General features: G+C 37.0%; 1 pseudogene; it reads right to left on the bottom strand.

The window, feature by feature from the left end:
- Nucleotides 1–1,223: 1,223 nt before the first annotated feature.
- Nucleotides 1,224–1,307, bottom strand: LOC122479326 (annotated as a pseudogene).
- Nucleotides 1,308–15,409: the final 14,102 nt, after the last annotated feature.

Raw genomic sequence — 15,409 nt, forward strand, 5'->3', positions numbered from 1 at the left:
TTGTGGTAAATAAAAAAAAGTGATAATGCATGTGTACTCTAGAAAACTTTATGTATGAATATGAATCATGAAATTTTATTTGGCAGGGCGTAGATGTGTATGTCTGTATGTCTGTACTTCACTCAGATGAGTTTTCCCTTCTTTTCATGTTAAGATAGAGTAAGGAAAGGCAGAAACCATTTTAATCAAATGCTCTGACAAAACCCAAAATGGTGTAAGGGAGGATATCTAATTAGCATTTGGGGCAGCTTTGATCTCTGTTGAGCCCCAGAATTTTCATGACTGTCTTAATTGGAGAGTCACACATGTATGCCCACCCATCACCCCCGCTGATAATGTAAAAAGACCTAACACATATAATGAAGCCAAGGGAGCACGGAAGGTCAGCTTCTTTGACAAAAGCCACAACACACTTTCATTAATGCCACAAACGACCAGGAAACAATACTTCTGCATCATCTCAGAAAGCAGATAAAAACAAAACAACAAATGGAGAGCTTAGTAGTGAGAGGGTGAAAGAGGGAATCCCATGTTGGTAACAGCTACCATGAGGTCCTGTGGATGCATGAAGCTGTCAAGGGGCAGGAGAAAAAAATCAGGAATCCCACAAGGGAATGCATTAGATTACCTGACAAAGCCCACGGCACCAGGGGGATATATTAGATAGGAACTCCAGTGAACAAGAATAAGTATGAGATACAAAACTGTCCGTCTTTCTTTTGAGCAGCATAATTGCGGGATGGAGAAATTCCCATAGCTTCTTTATACAGGCCATAGAAAAAGACTGGCATGTGTGTCCGGAGGAGGAAAAGGAAAAGGCTGTCCTCTAGAGCCCTTCACAGCACAACACTCTTCAGCACATTTCACGCTATCGTTTGTTTCTGTGGCTCATGGTGTTTACAGCTTTTAAAATCCTGCTAACTTTATACATGGCAGGTTTCTCGTCAGCTTCAGTATCTCTGTCAGAAAATAACATCTATTCTTTATGGTCATTTTAACATTGTGTATTATTTAGTATATCCACAGAGAGATATTTATGATGAATATTTAAGTTGTGAAAGAAACATAACGATAAAACATTCTCGAGATTAGCACCCATTGTAAAGCTATACCAACACACCACTGATACACCATTTGAGTTTCTCGCTCACTCTGCCCCCTCCACAGAAGAAACTGCTATTTTGTATATTTTGGTTATGTTTCCTTTGGTTTTGACAGTTTCATGCTTTCTGGGAAAAGTTTTCAATTAGCAATAATCGCGCCTCGGATAAACCTCATTGGCTACGATACTGCCACTGTGCAAAGCTACAGTTTCATGCTTTCTATACAACGTGTTGCTTTGTGTTGTTTTGAGCTTTATAAAAATGACATCACCGCTGTAGTTTTCCATAATTTGGGAAACATTCTGAGAATACCTGAAATTTATATTCATCTTCATTTTGACTTTCATGTCTTCAATTCTTGATTTAAAGGCATGTTTTTAAATTTGCAGATTAATGACCTTTGAAATGATTACTTTTTGTGTGGTGATCCTCTTAATTGCACAAATGCATTTTATTGATCCTGTGATGTCTGTTTCACCTTGCTTCGTGATCGTATATCTGTTCAGCTTTTATAAATGCGCTATTGAGAGGAACCTGGGTGGCTCAGTCAGTTAAACGTCTGACTTTTGATTTTGGCTTAGGTAATGATCTCACGGTTTGTGGGCTTGAGCCCCGTGTCGGGCTCTGCACTGACAGCACAGAATCTGCTTGGTATTCTCTCTCTCTCTCTCTCTCTCTCTCTCTCTCAAAATAAATAAATACATATTTAGAGAAAATAAAATAAATGTGCTCTTGAGAATAATGTTTAGCTTCAAAATTATTTGGTGCAGGGATCTGTATATCACCTCAAGCCATATATTTGTTACTTTTTACTTTTTACTATCAGTAACTGAGAAATTTGTCCTGAATTCTTCTATTGTATTGTTAGATCTGTTGGTTTTTCCCTGACTTAACACTTTTTTTTCTTCACAAAATATGAAGTTATGTTGTTAGTGTATACACAGTCACAATCCTTCCATTGTCCTGGTAACTGAAGACTTTTAAATTTATCCCCAGAGGGTTTTTTTAGTTGGCCTGAAATTTCTTTTTCTATCCTTTATTTTCAAATTTTCTGTATCCTTAGCTCTTAAATTGGTCTCTTGAAAATAATGTATAGCTGTATAGTTCTTCTTATCAATCCTGACCATGTTTTTGGGGGGAGGAGTCTATGACTGTGATTTATCTCTAAAATCTTATTTTGTACATTATAAATGCCCTGATGTTTTTGTTCTTCTTTACTTTTTTAAGGTTAGAGTTGATTTTTGTGTGTGTGTTTTTTTTATCTCGTTTTTTTGCTGCTTTTCCCCTTATGTGTGGCATTTTAATCTGTATATTCAATATTAAACTTAATAAAGTTTAAACTTAACTACCAGCTTAACATTCCCCTCACCTCCAACTCCATAACATCTTGAGTTTTAAGTCTTATAAACTTTCCAACCTACAGGCTATTTCTAATATTTTAGTCCTTTATTTTTAAAACTGTGTGGTAGGCAGTACTTTGACCCTGGCGATGTTACTCTGAATATGTTACATCACATGATAAAAGCTGCTTTGCAGAGCTAATGTTACTAATCATCTAACCTTGAAATAGGCTGGAATTAGGCTGGATTCTCAATGTGGGCCTAATTTAATCCTATGAGCCCTAAAAATCTGGCAGAAGGGAAAGTTAGAGGGCGTACTAGGGCTGAGAAGGATTGGAGTGCCATTGGTGGCTTGCAGATGGAGATGACCATGTGGAAAGCATGGGAGGGAAATGAATTCTGCCAACAACCTTAATGAGCTTGCAAGCAGAGTTGTCCTCAGAGCCTCAAGATAAGGGCCCCATCTAGGTAACCCCTTTATTTCCATCTTGTTAGGTTCTGAGCAGAAGGCCCAAGTGAGACATGCTGTGTCTAGTTTTCTGACCTATGGAAACATGAGATAATAAAGGCATGTTGTTATAGGCTGTTAAGCTTGAGGAAACTTTTTTGCTGCCTCAATAGAAAATGAATACAAACTGTGGGAGGCACGTTGTGTCTTCATCATTTGCAGATTTTGTATTTGCAAATTTACTTACTTGCTAAACGTGTTTGTGGCCCCAAACCAACACTCGTGGCACTTCCGTGATCATTCATGGAAATGCACAAAGAAAGGAAAAATTTGAGTGGCCTAATGAGCAAGGTCCCGGTGGAGGTTGAACAAGGCTATGCTCAGTGTTCTTATTTCAGCTTTCCTACTATAAATAAGCATCCTTTTGGCAGTGTATTTAGTGCCATGAGTTCTGCATTTTTGTGCTTTTCGTTGGTGATTTTGCTGTTTAAAATGTTCCCCAAGCATAGCGCTGAGGTGTTATCTGGTGTTCTTAAGTGAGAGAAGGCTGTGATGTGCCTTACAGAGAAAACATATGTATTACATAAGCTTCATTCAGACATGAGTTACAGTGCCAGTGGCAGTGAGTTCACTGTTAATAAATCAACAACATGATGCATCAGAAAATGGAAGAGAAAATTCTCCAATCTGTAGGTGAGGCCTCTCCAGAACGTAACGTCTATAATGTGTGATAAAGCTATGGAAAAGCAGGGAAATTTTTAAATTTGTGAAATGGCCACTAACCAAAAAGTGTAGTAACAGCATCATGGTGAGGCTAAAAGCCAAAGAAATGTATTGTCATATTATCCAGGGACAGGAAACCATTACCTTTTTAGCTGGCTCAGACTGACTCATACATTTCAAAAGATGATAAGACACGAAAAATGTTATATGTGCAGGTGAGGTGGTCTGAAGGTTTGGAGGCTAAGACTACAGAAGAGTTATTCAGGAAAAGCATATGAGGAAGCACAAGTTTTCAATACTGATGAGACTGACTTGTTTTACAAGGACATTGGCAATGCTAGACTCAATCCATCACTGATGTGTAATATTTTGAAGGGAGAGTCAGAAGAATTGACTTTTCATTGAGACTAAGTTCTTTCTTTTTAAAACTTTTTAAGTGTTTTATTATTTATTTTTGAGAGAGAGAGAGAGAGAATGAATGAGTTGGGGAGGGGCAGAGACAGAGGGAGACACAAATCTGAAGCAGGCTCCAGACTCCAAGCTGTCAGCACAGAGCCCAATGCAGGTCTTGAACTCACAAACCGTTAGATCATGACCTGTGCTGAAGTTGGACGCGCAACTGACTGAGCCACCCCAGTGCCGAAGTTCTGAGCACTGGTGAGAAGGAAGTACTCTCATGTTTAGTGGGAAGTCGCTAGATTTTTAAATCTTGGGGTCTCTCTCTGTCTCACTCTCTCCTAAGTATATATATGTTTATACTCTTTAAACACAACAACAACAACAACAACACCCTCCTATTAATTAAGTAATCTCTACCCCTAACATGGGGCTTGAACTCACGGCCCTGAGATCAAGAGTCACATGCTCTACCAGCCAGGTACCCCTGTATATATTCTTTTTTTTAATCTATATTTTCCTCCCATTTCGTAACTACTCTTTTGTATTTTTTAATCTCTCTGTGCTTCATGTAAAGCAATTTCTTCAGATCTATCTTTAGATCGCTAATTCTCCTTTTGCTGTGTTTAACTTGTTTTTCAGCAAATCTACTGTTTTTTTTAAATTTCAATGATTATACTTTTCATTTCTAGAATTGCAATCTGCTTCTCCAAATAAGCCAAGTCATTTTTATGTTTACTTCTTGCTATCTCATTTTCCTGATTTTTCTTTCGTTTTCTAAATGTTTCAGAATAGGCAAAGTAAAAAGTGGACATAAGATTAATATCAGAAGTTTTTGTATAGGATCGACTGTTTTTTGCTCTGTGTCTGTTGCTCCTTTCCTCGTCTATTTGATAATTTTTAATTGTGAGCTCATATTTGAGTTAATTCAATTTGTGGCAGATCTGAGGGCCTAAGTTTGGAATGTTTTTCTAGGATGATTTGTACTTGCTACTTTGTGATTTAGAATGATACCAACTTGGGGCCATTTACGCTTTTTAATGAACCTGGCTTAATGTAGGAATTTTACATGTACATGCAAGTGCTTGTCCACATATCCTAGGCAAATGTGTCCAGTTGTCCCTGTGCAGTCTTTTTTATTTTAATGTTTATTTATTTATTTTTGAGAGAGAGAAAAAGAGACAGCATGGGTGAGGGGCAGAGAGAGAGGGAGACAGAGTATTGGAATGGGGGTCTGCACTGACAGCAGAGAGTCCTATTCGGGGATCGAACTCATGAACCACGATATTATGGCCGTAGCTGAAGTCAGACATTCAAGGGACTGAGCACCCAGGTTCCCCGCCCCTTTGCAGCCTTGACGGTTTTTTTTTTTTTTAATTTTTTTTCAACGTTTTTATTTATTTTGGGGACAGAGAGAGACAGAGCATGAACGGGGGAGGGGCAGAGAGAGAGGGAGACACAGAATCGGAAGCAGGCTCCAGGCTCCGAGCCATCAGCCCAGAGCCTGACGCGGCTCGAACTCACGGACCGCGAGATCGTGACCTGGCTGAAGTTGGACGCTTAACCGACTGCGCCACCCAGGCGCCCCGACGGTTTTTTTTTTTTTTTTTTAATATGTCACAATTCCTTGTTTGTTTTCTGTAATTCTTTTTAAAATATATTTTCCTTTGTGCAGAAGTAGTAAAACATTAAAAGTATGTCTATTTAAAATTTAAATTTATTCAGGATCTTATCATAATTAGTGGTTATTTCAGAATATTCATTGTGTTACATATCGGAAGAGAGGAAAATTATAATGATTAGTCACCTAAAATTCTTTGACACATGAAGTCATATACAAAGCACCCGAAAATACACATATTTGAGGCCTAATGTGTATATACATTTATTCATACATCATGTGTATGCATATGCATATACATACATGTATATATTTAAAACAAATTTTGAAAGTTCAAATTGATGACGTTTACATATAAATTTTACATACATAATTTTATATTTTACATATTATGTACCCTTGCAAACATCAAGGATACAGAACATTTTCACCATCATAGAAGCCTTCTTTGGGTCAATAACTCAGTCAATAACTCCAATGGTTACACCATTTCAATCTATCACCAAAAATCAGTTTTGTGTGTTCTTAAATGTTTTTAAATGATAAACTTAAAGCATGGATTATTTGGAAATGTCACAAAGATGGCAAAGTAGGAGGTTCCTGAATTTTCCTCCTCCCACAGATACACTGAATATACAGCCATACATAATTAATTCCCTTTGAGAGATATCCAGAAACTAGGTGACTGGCTCTTACAGTGGAATGTACACATGAAATGAATACAAAGTGAATATACATCAAAATGGGTAGGATAGGCTGAGATATACTCTTGCCATATACCTTACGCTGGCATAGCAACTTACAGTCAATAGGGAACCCCTAACTCTCAGCTTCTCCCTGTGGACTAAAGGGTTTGGACACCACATATAGCACCCCAACTTTTAAGTCTGCCATCTGAGGACTGGGGCTTCAAATCACCCAGCTCTGAAAGCCAGCAGAGTTTGCACTCAGGAGCCCTCAGGGCTATAGCAAACGAAGAAACTGTTGTTAAAAAGACACACGACTAATTCTGGTAGCTGTTTCCCTGAGCTCACCACAGAGGTGGCTGGCAAAGTATACCCATATCTGAGCTTTTCCTTGGAAGGTATTTGACTGCATACTTGACCAACTGGTCTCTGAAGGTTAGGCTTCTAATTAGCTCACATCTTGGTGCTAACTGGGAACCTCCCCCAGAACTCCAAAGAGTCAGTGGATACTTCTCTACCTCACTTCCTATCACTTGCTCCACCAATAAAATCAAGTCACCATCTTCACCCCTGTAAGAGGCTTGTCCACACATCTGGCTCCTCAGCTTTTATAACTGCCATTTGAGAGATGAGTCCCAAATCACTGATCTCTGATAACTGACAGGGCTTGTAATCAGGAGTCCCTACAGAATTACAGAAAACCAAGATGCAGTTGTTAAATGGGCACCTGAGCACTTGCTGTGGTTGTACCCCTCGGCTCAACACAGAGGAAGCCTGCAAAAATTCTCATCTCCCAGTTTCTCTTGGAAGAGATCTGACTGCATTGTTTCTCAGCTGTCGCTTGAGGTTCCAACTTCTACTCAGCCTGCTTGTGGGTGCTGGCTGGGATCCTCCAGGAGCCTAACAGAGCTGGCGGGCACGTTCCCTGCTATCTCCCTCTGGAGATTGAATCAGTTAATCAAAAACCTCCCCAAAAACCAAGGTCCAGGCTAAATGTCTTCACTGGTGAATTCTACAAAACATTTAAAGAAGAGGCGCCTGGGTGGCTCAGTTGGCTAAGCGTCTGACTTCAGCTCAGGTCTGATCTCACTGTTTGTGAGTTGGAGCCCCACACTGGACTCTGTGCTAACAGCCTGCTTCAGATTCTGTGTCTCCCTCTCTCTCTGACCCTCCCCCACTCACATTCTGTGTCTCTCTCTATTAAAAATAAACATTAACAAAAATTTAAAGAAGACAATATGAATTATTTTCAGATTTCTCACCAAATCGAAGAGGATGAAGAGGAAAAAGCTCTTCAAACTCATTTCACAAGGCAAGCATTACCCTAATACCAAAAGCCAAAGTAAAGCACTACAGGGGAAAAAGAAAATTATAAGCTAATATCCTTGATGAGCATCGATGCAGACATCCTCAATAAAATATTAGCAAACCCAATTAAAAAGTACACAAGAAAGATTATACTTCATGATAAGGTAAAATTTATTGGAATACAAAGATGTTTCAACATACACTAATTATTCAGTAATATGCCACATAAATAAAATGAAGAATAAAAATCAAATGATCATCTCAATAGACAGGACAGATGCATTTGCCAAAATTCAAAATCCTTTTATGATACAAGTTCTAAACAAATCAGGTAGAGAAGGAATGTACCTCAACATAATAAAGGCCATACATGAAAAGCCCAGAACTAACATCCATGGTGTTACTCCATGGTGAAAAGCTGAGAGGTTGTCCTCTAAGATGAGAAACAGGACAAGGATGTGCACTCTCACCACTTTTATTCAACATTAGTACTTAAAGTCCTAACCAGAGCAATTAGATAAGTAAAGAAATAAGATATATCCAAATCAGAAATGAAGAAAAATATACTCTCTATTTGAAAATTACACTATACTTTATACACATAAAATATGTATAGAGAATCCTAAAGGATTTACCAAAAACTTATTAGAGCTAATAAATGAGTTCAGTAAAGTTGCAGGACACAAAAAATGTAAAGATTATTTATATTTCTGTACACTAAAAACAAACTACTGGAAAAAGAAATTAAGGAAACAGTCCAATTTGTCCATTCACAATTACATCAAAAAGAATAAAATACCTAGCAATAAATGTAACCAAGGAGGTAAAATATCTCTACACTGAAAACTATAAATCGTGACAGAATTTAAAGAAGACACAAATAAATTGACAGACAATCTGTGTTGATGGATTGGAAGAATTGATATTGTTAAAATGTTAGACTACCCAAAGCAATCTACAGATTCAGTACAATCCCAATAAAAATATCAATGGCATTTTTCACAGAAATAGACTAAAGACTCCTAAAATTTCATAGAAATGGAATAAACAATCCTAAAAGACCCCAAATAGCCAAAGTAACCCTGAGAAAGAAGAACAAAGCTGGAGACATTATATTTCCTGATTTCAAACTAGAAAACCATGGAAATAAAAAATTATGGTACTGGCATACAAACAGACACATAAATAAATCAATGGAATAGAATAGAAAACTCAGAACTAAATTTATACATAAGTGGTCAATTAATTTTTGACAGAAGTGCCAAGAATATATAATGGCAAAAGGATCGTCTCTAAATGGTGATGGGAAAACTGGACAGCCACACGCACGAGAATAAAACTAGACCCCTATGTTATACAATACACAAAAATCAACTCAAAATGGATCAAAGACTTCAATGTAAGACCTGAAACCATAAAGCATCTAGAAAAAAGCAGGTGTATGCTCTTTTACATTGGTCTTAGCGATGGTTTTTTTTTGGATTTGACATCAAAAGCAAAGGCAACAAAAGCAAAAGTAAACAAATGGGACTGCATCAAACAAAAAGCTTTTGTGCAGCAAAGGAAACCATCAACAAAATGAAAAGGCATCCTGTGAAGGGAAGAAAATATTCACAAACCACATCTCTGATAAGGAGTTAATATTCAAAATATAGAAGAAACAACATTGTAGCAAAACTCCAAATAATCCAATTAAAAAATGGGCAAAGGGTCTGAATAGACATGATTCCAAAAAAAGACATTTTCCAAAGAAGAAATACAAACAGCCAACAGATACATGAAAAGATGCTCAACATCAGTAATTATCAGAGAAATGCAAATCAAAATCACAACAAGATACAATTTCATGGCTGATCTCTGCTATCAAAAAGAGAACAGAAGGACAAGCATTGGTGAACATGCAGAGAAAAAGAATCTTTGTACACTGCTGGTGGGGATGCAGATTGCTACAACCACTATGGAAAACAATATGGAAGTTCCTCAAGAAGTCACAAATAGAATTACCATGTAATCTAGCAATCCCATTTCTAATTATATATCTGGGAAATAAAATCAGGATCTCAAAGACATATATGTACTCCTATGTTCATTGCAGCGTTATTGATAATAGCTAAGGTATGGAAACAACCTAAGTCTCCAACAGATGAATGTATAAAGAAACAGCTCTCTCTCTCTGCCCCCCTCCCATATATATACATACATATATATATGGAATAGTATTATGGAATAATAGACTACTATCTAGCTTTAAAGAAAAAAGAAACTCCTGCCATTTGCAACAACATGGATTAATCTACAGGGAATTATGCCAAGTGAAGTAATCCAGACAGGAAAAGCACAATATCACTTATATGTGGAATCAAAAAAAAAAAAAAAGTCAAACTCAGAGAAATAAGAAGAGTATAATGGTGGTTTTTCAGAGGATAGGGGATGGGAGAAATAGGGTGCAAACTTTTTTTAATGTTTATGTTTTTGTTTTTGAGAAAGAAAGAATCCCAAGCAGGTTCCTCACTGTCAGCTTAGAGCCTGATTCAGGGCTCAAACTCATGAACCATGAGGTCATGATGGGAGCTAAAGTCAAGATGCTTAACTGACTGAACCACCCAGGTGCCCGAAAAGGGTGGGGAATTTTTTCACTTTTGTTTTTTTAAATGTTTATTTTTGAGAGAGAGAGACAGACAGACAGAGAATGAGGAGGGGAGGGTCAGAGAGAGAGGGAGACACAGAATCTGAAGTAGGCTCCTGGCTCTGAGCTGTCAGCACAGAGTCCGACACAGGGCTCAAACTCATGAACCATGAGATCGTGACCTGAGCTGAAGTCAGATGCTCAACCAACCAAGCCACCCAGGCACCCTAAAGGTGCAAACTTTTAATTATCAAATAAAGTCTGAGGACCTAATGTATAACATAGTCACTATAGTTAATAATACATACTTGAAATTTGCCTAAAGTGGAACTTCAGTGTTCTCATAATAAAGGTAAATATGTGAAGTGATGGATGTGTTAATTGACTTCATTGTGGGAGTCCTTTCGCCATGTATATCAAATCATCATATTGTATACTGTAAGTATATTACAATTATATCTGTTAATTTTACCACAATAAGGCAAAAGAAAAAAGTATATATTATTTGGGGTCTGGATGATTTTGTGTCAACATTATGTGAATGAGATTTATACTTCAACAACTTCTTTATCACTGTATAATATGGCATTTTGTGGATGGACATATTGGTTTTTTCTAGTTTTAGTTATTATAAAAACATTTCTAAAAACATTCTTACTCATGTCTTTTGGTTCAAGCATATATTGATTAATGCTGGGTATATATTTAAGAATGCAATCACTTGGTAATAGGTTATATATTGTAGTCATCTTTATTAGAAACTGTTAAGGAAATTTTCAAAATGGTTTTATTAATCCGTGTTGCATGAGAAATTTTGTTGCTTCATATCCTTTCCAGATTTTTTTATTTGTCATTTGGATAAGAGTGTAGTAGAATACACTTATGGTTTTTGTGTTTGCTGCTGCTGATTTCATTTTCTTTTTTCCTTAAAATTTTTTAATGTTTTTTATTTATTTTTGAGAGAGAGAGAGAGAGAGAGAGAGAAAGAAAGAGAGAGAGAACACACAAGTGGGAGAAGGGCAGAGAGAGCGGGAGGCACAGAATCCAAAGCCGGTTCCAGTCTCTGAGCTGTCAGTACAGAGCCCAAAGCTGGCCTCAAACTCACGAATTGAGAGATCATGACCTGAGCCAAAGTCGGAGGCTTAACCGACTGAGCTACCCAGATGCCTGGATGATTTCATTTTCTTACTGCACATTTAGATAGACTCTTTTGTGAAGTGATGATTAAAATATTTTGTTCATCTTCTTAAATTGGGTTGCTTGACTTTTTTTTAAGTTCATTTATTTATTTTGAGAGAGAAAGAGAGGGAGAGAGCATGTGCACGCGAATGGAGGAGGAGCAGAGAGAATCCCAAGCAGGCTCCATGCTATGAGCACAGAGCTTGATGTAGGGCTCAATCCCATGAACTGTGGGATCATGACCTAAGCCCAAATCAAGAATGTGTCGCTCAGCCAACTGAGTTCCCCAGGTGTCCCTTGACCTTTAAAAATTGATTTGTAGGGCTTTCTTTGGCAGTTTGGAAAATCTTTCATCAGATTCTGTTTGAAATAGAAAAATTTAGTGAAGGAAAGAAGCTGTGAATTAGATGGAAAAGTGTTTCACTTAGTGACTTAGTGAAACATGACTTGGTCCACGTCAGTGTGGACCCATGGCTAAAATGTGCAAGCAGCATTTCCTTAGTTACTGGTCACCTGTCTCCTCCCATTAGTCTATTTTTCAGCAGCTCCTGGGCACTGGAACATGTATACTCTGTAGCTGATGGGGTAAAGTGAAATCCAAGCATCTTAGGGATGAGTTAGTACAATATCTGTGTGAAAATTATCACAGTTTAACATTGCCTACTCATATTGCCCCAGTTATTTTCCATTGGTGAAACAATACTTCTAAGTGCTTCACAGCAAAAGATTTTATTTTTTTACGTGTTAAATTTAGGAGAGTCCTAAAAATTCATGTCCCTAATGAATGGGAATTGAATTGGTGCAGGTTTTCAACCTGATAATTAAAAGCGTTCTAAAAGTAGAGGCTAATTGAATTTCAATTTACTTCTCTTTCTGCATCAATAGCATGATTTTAGAAACTTTTTAAAAATAGCTATAATATGCTCAAATATTTCATTATAGCATGACATTAATGATCTTGTAAGTAGGTTAATTGTAGATTCCATTGCAGACCTCCTTTGGAGATACTTCAGTTGGATGCTTTGAACCAGAGAATAGATTTAGTTCAAAGTCCACCCTGATATTTGAAAGATTTTTGACTTTCTTAAACCCACAGGAGTTAAAAATCAGACTTTGTATACAAGTATAGAGGCATTGAAGATACAAGAGTTTTTTACATCTTTATATTACCTGGGAAAATATTTTTGGGTTTTTGTCTATTTTACATAAGGCAAAGTGTGCAACGTTTCCTTATGATCTCTATCTAAACATGTAATAATGACTTTAATAACTTATACCACTTATTTTTATGTTTTCATTTAAATTCCAATTAATAAATATATCAGTTGTATAATATAGTGATCCAACACTTCCATACAACACCCGGTGCTCATCACAAGTGCCCTTCTTAATCCCCATCACCTTTTTAACCCATACCCCCACCCCCCCACACCTCTCCTCTGGTAACCATCAGTTTGTTCTCTATAATTAGGAGTCTGTTTCTTTGTTTGCCTCTCTCTTTTCTTCCCTTTGTTCATTTGTTTTGACTCTTAAATTCCACATCTGAGTGAAATCATATGGTATTTGTCTTTCTCTGACTGACTTATTTCATAATAGTCTCTAGCTCCATCCATGTCATGGCAAATGGCAAGATTTCATTCCCTTTTAAAGCTGAATAATATTCCACTGTATATATATATATATATATATATATATATATATATATATATACCACACTTACAATGCTGCATACAGCTTTAAGGGGCTCACAGACCTGAGATCCCCATCTGTGAAGTCTCCTTGGACACATGGATCCATGAATTAAGAAGCCCCTGGTCTAGAGATAAGGAGGCTCCCTCTTACAGGGCCTGACACATGATCTTGTTATGAGTATCACGAGTAACCACTTGAATGTTTCACTGGAAGATAGTTTTGGGGATAAGAGAAGGAGAAAGAAGGTACAGGGAAAGGGAGGTGGAGAGAACTGTATTCTGAGAGTGTTAACAGAACACCAGAGACTTTTCTATGGCTCTGTTTCAGTTGATCTTAGCCAAAAGGCTGAGAAGATCTAAAGCTCTATTTCCATCACCAGTGTGGAACTGTACAAATTTGATGACTGGAAATCTAAAGCTGATGAACTCCTTCAAAGTCACAGAGTCCTATGATTACAGATTTATCAGCTTTAGGGACTTAAATCAGTGCAAGTCATCCACACGTTTCAGAAATGCACCATTAATACTTTTCCCTCAGGGTGCCTGGGTGGCTCAGTCGGTTAAGCATCTGACTTTGGCTCAGGTCACGATCTCACAGTCTGTGAGTTTGAGCCCCGCATCAGGCTCTGTGCTGACAGCTCAGAGCCTGGAACCTGCTTCAAATTCTATGTCTTCCTCTCTGTCTGCCCCTCCCCTGCTCACATTCTCTATTTTCTCAAAAATAAATAAACATAAAAAATTAAAAAAAATACTTTTCCCTCACTGTTTTAAAAAGGAAAAAAAGAAATAATCAAGTGTGAAGGCCAATAAAAAAGTTTATATCTATCTATCTATCTATCTATATTTGTATATTTTTGTATATATATGTGTGTATATATATATATATATATATAAATTTTCTGCCCACAATTAACAAAGAGTCATGAAATTTATAGAGAAAAGCTATTCTAGAGAAAAACTATTACATTGTTGAATTTGTTGGAAATACAATATTATGTTATCTCTAGGAATTCATTTGAATTTTTAAATTCTTCATGAGAATAAACTCTATATTCCAGAAACCTTCCAAGATAGGATAAAAAGTTATTCTTATTCATTATATATGAAATGCTTTTATCAATAAAAAATCTCAAATAAAGTTCAAATTGAGAAAACCCTCTTTTTATCATATTAGATTTTAATTTTTTCTTGAAGCTTTTTAATCTGAATTTGTTATTGATGCATAAAGTACAAATGACTCTCTCTCTCACCCTCTCTCAATCTTTCTCTCATGTATGTATATGTAGGTATATATGAAAATTTGGGGACTATGATACCTGGACAGATAGAAATTTCTGCTGACTTAAATATAAGTGAATTAGAAATGTGGGAATTAAAGTTTAATTGTATTATCTTATTAAGAACAAAATCATCTAGTCAAATGCATTTTGGATTTGCTGTGTGTTAAACATTTTAAAATGTTTGAGATGTTTGCTACTGTCTGTAAATAAGAGTCTATACTGATACATAGCACTTGAGGTAATAAGGTTCCTAATTAGTGCCACACATGGAGAAGACATATGTATAGAGGGCCACATATTCAAGCTAATTTCTTGCATAAAACTTTTTCATGATTCTGCATTGAATTGAACTGTGTCTCCCCAAAATTCATGTCTATCTGGAACCTGTGAACATGACCTTAATTGGATATGTGCTCTCCAAAGATGCTATCAATTTACGATGAGGTCATACTGGATTATGGTGGGTGACAATCCAATAACATGTCCTTATAAGAAAAGGGACATTTTGGGGCACCTGGGTGGCTCCGGCAGGTAAGTGTCTTACGTTGGCTCAGGTCAGGATCTTGTGATTTGTGAGTTTGAGCCCTGCATCAAGCTCTGTGCTGACGGCTCAGAGCTTGGAGCCTGCTTTGGAGTCTGTGTTTCCTTCTCTCTCTGCCCTTCCCTTGCTTGAATTCTATCTCTTTCTCCCTCTTTGTCAAAAATAAATAATAAACATTAAAAAAAAGTTTTTTAAACAAAGAAAAGGCAATCACTGTCTTGACTCCCATCTGTATAGTTTACCTTTGCCTGTTAAAAAAAGAAAAAAAAAAGGAGGGCGGATTTCAACACAGAAATAGGCATGTATGGACAGAGGCAGAGATTGGAGTTATACTGCCATAAGCCATGGAACTCAAGGAATGCTGGCACTCACCAGCTCAAAGCTAGAAGAAATGGGGAAGGATTCTTTCTGGAGTCTTCAGAGGGAACATGATCCTGCTGACATCTTGATTTTGTACTTCTAGCCTC

The sequence above is a fragment of the Prionailurus bengalensis genome, chromosome B1 (assembly GCF_016509475.1).
Source record: "Prionailurus bengalensis isolate Pbe53 chromosome B1, Fcat_Pben_1.1_paternal_pri, whole genome shotgun sequence".
NCBI classification, from domain to species: domain Eukaryota; kingdom Metazoa; phylum Chordata; class Mammalia; order Carnivora; family Felidae; genus Prionailurus; species Prionailurus bengalensis.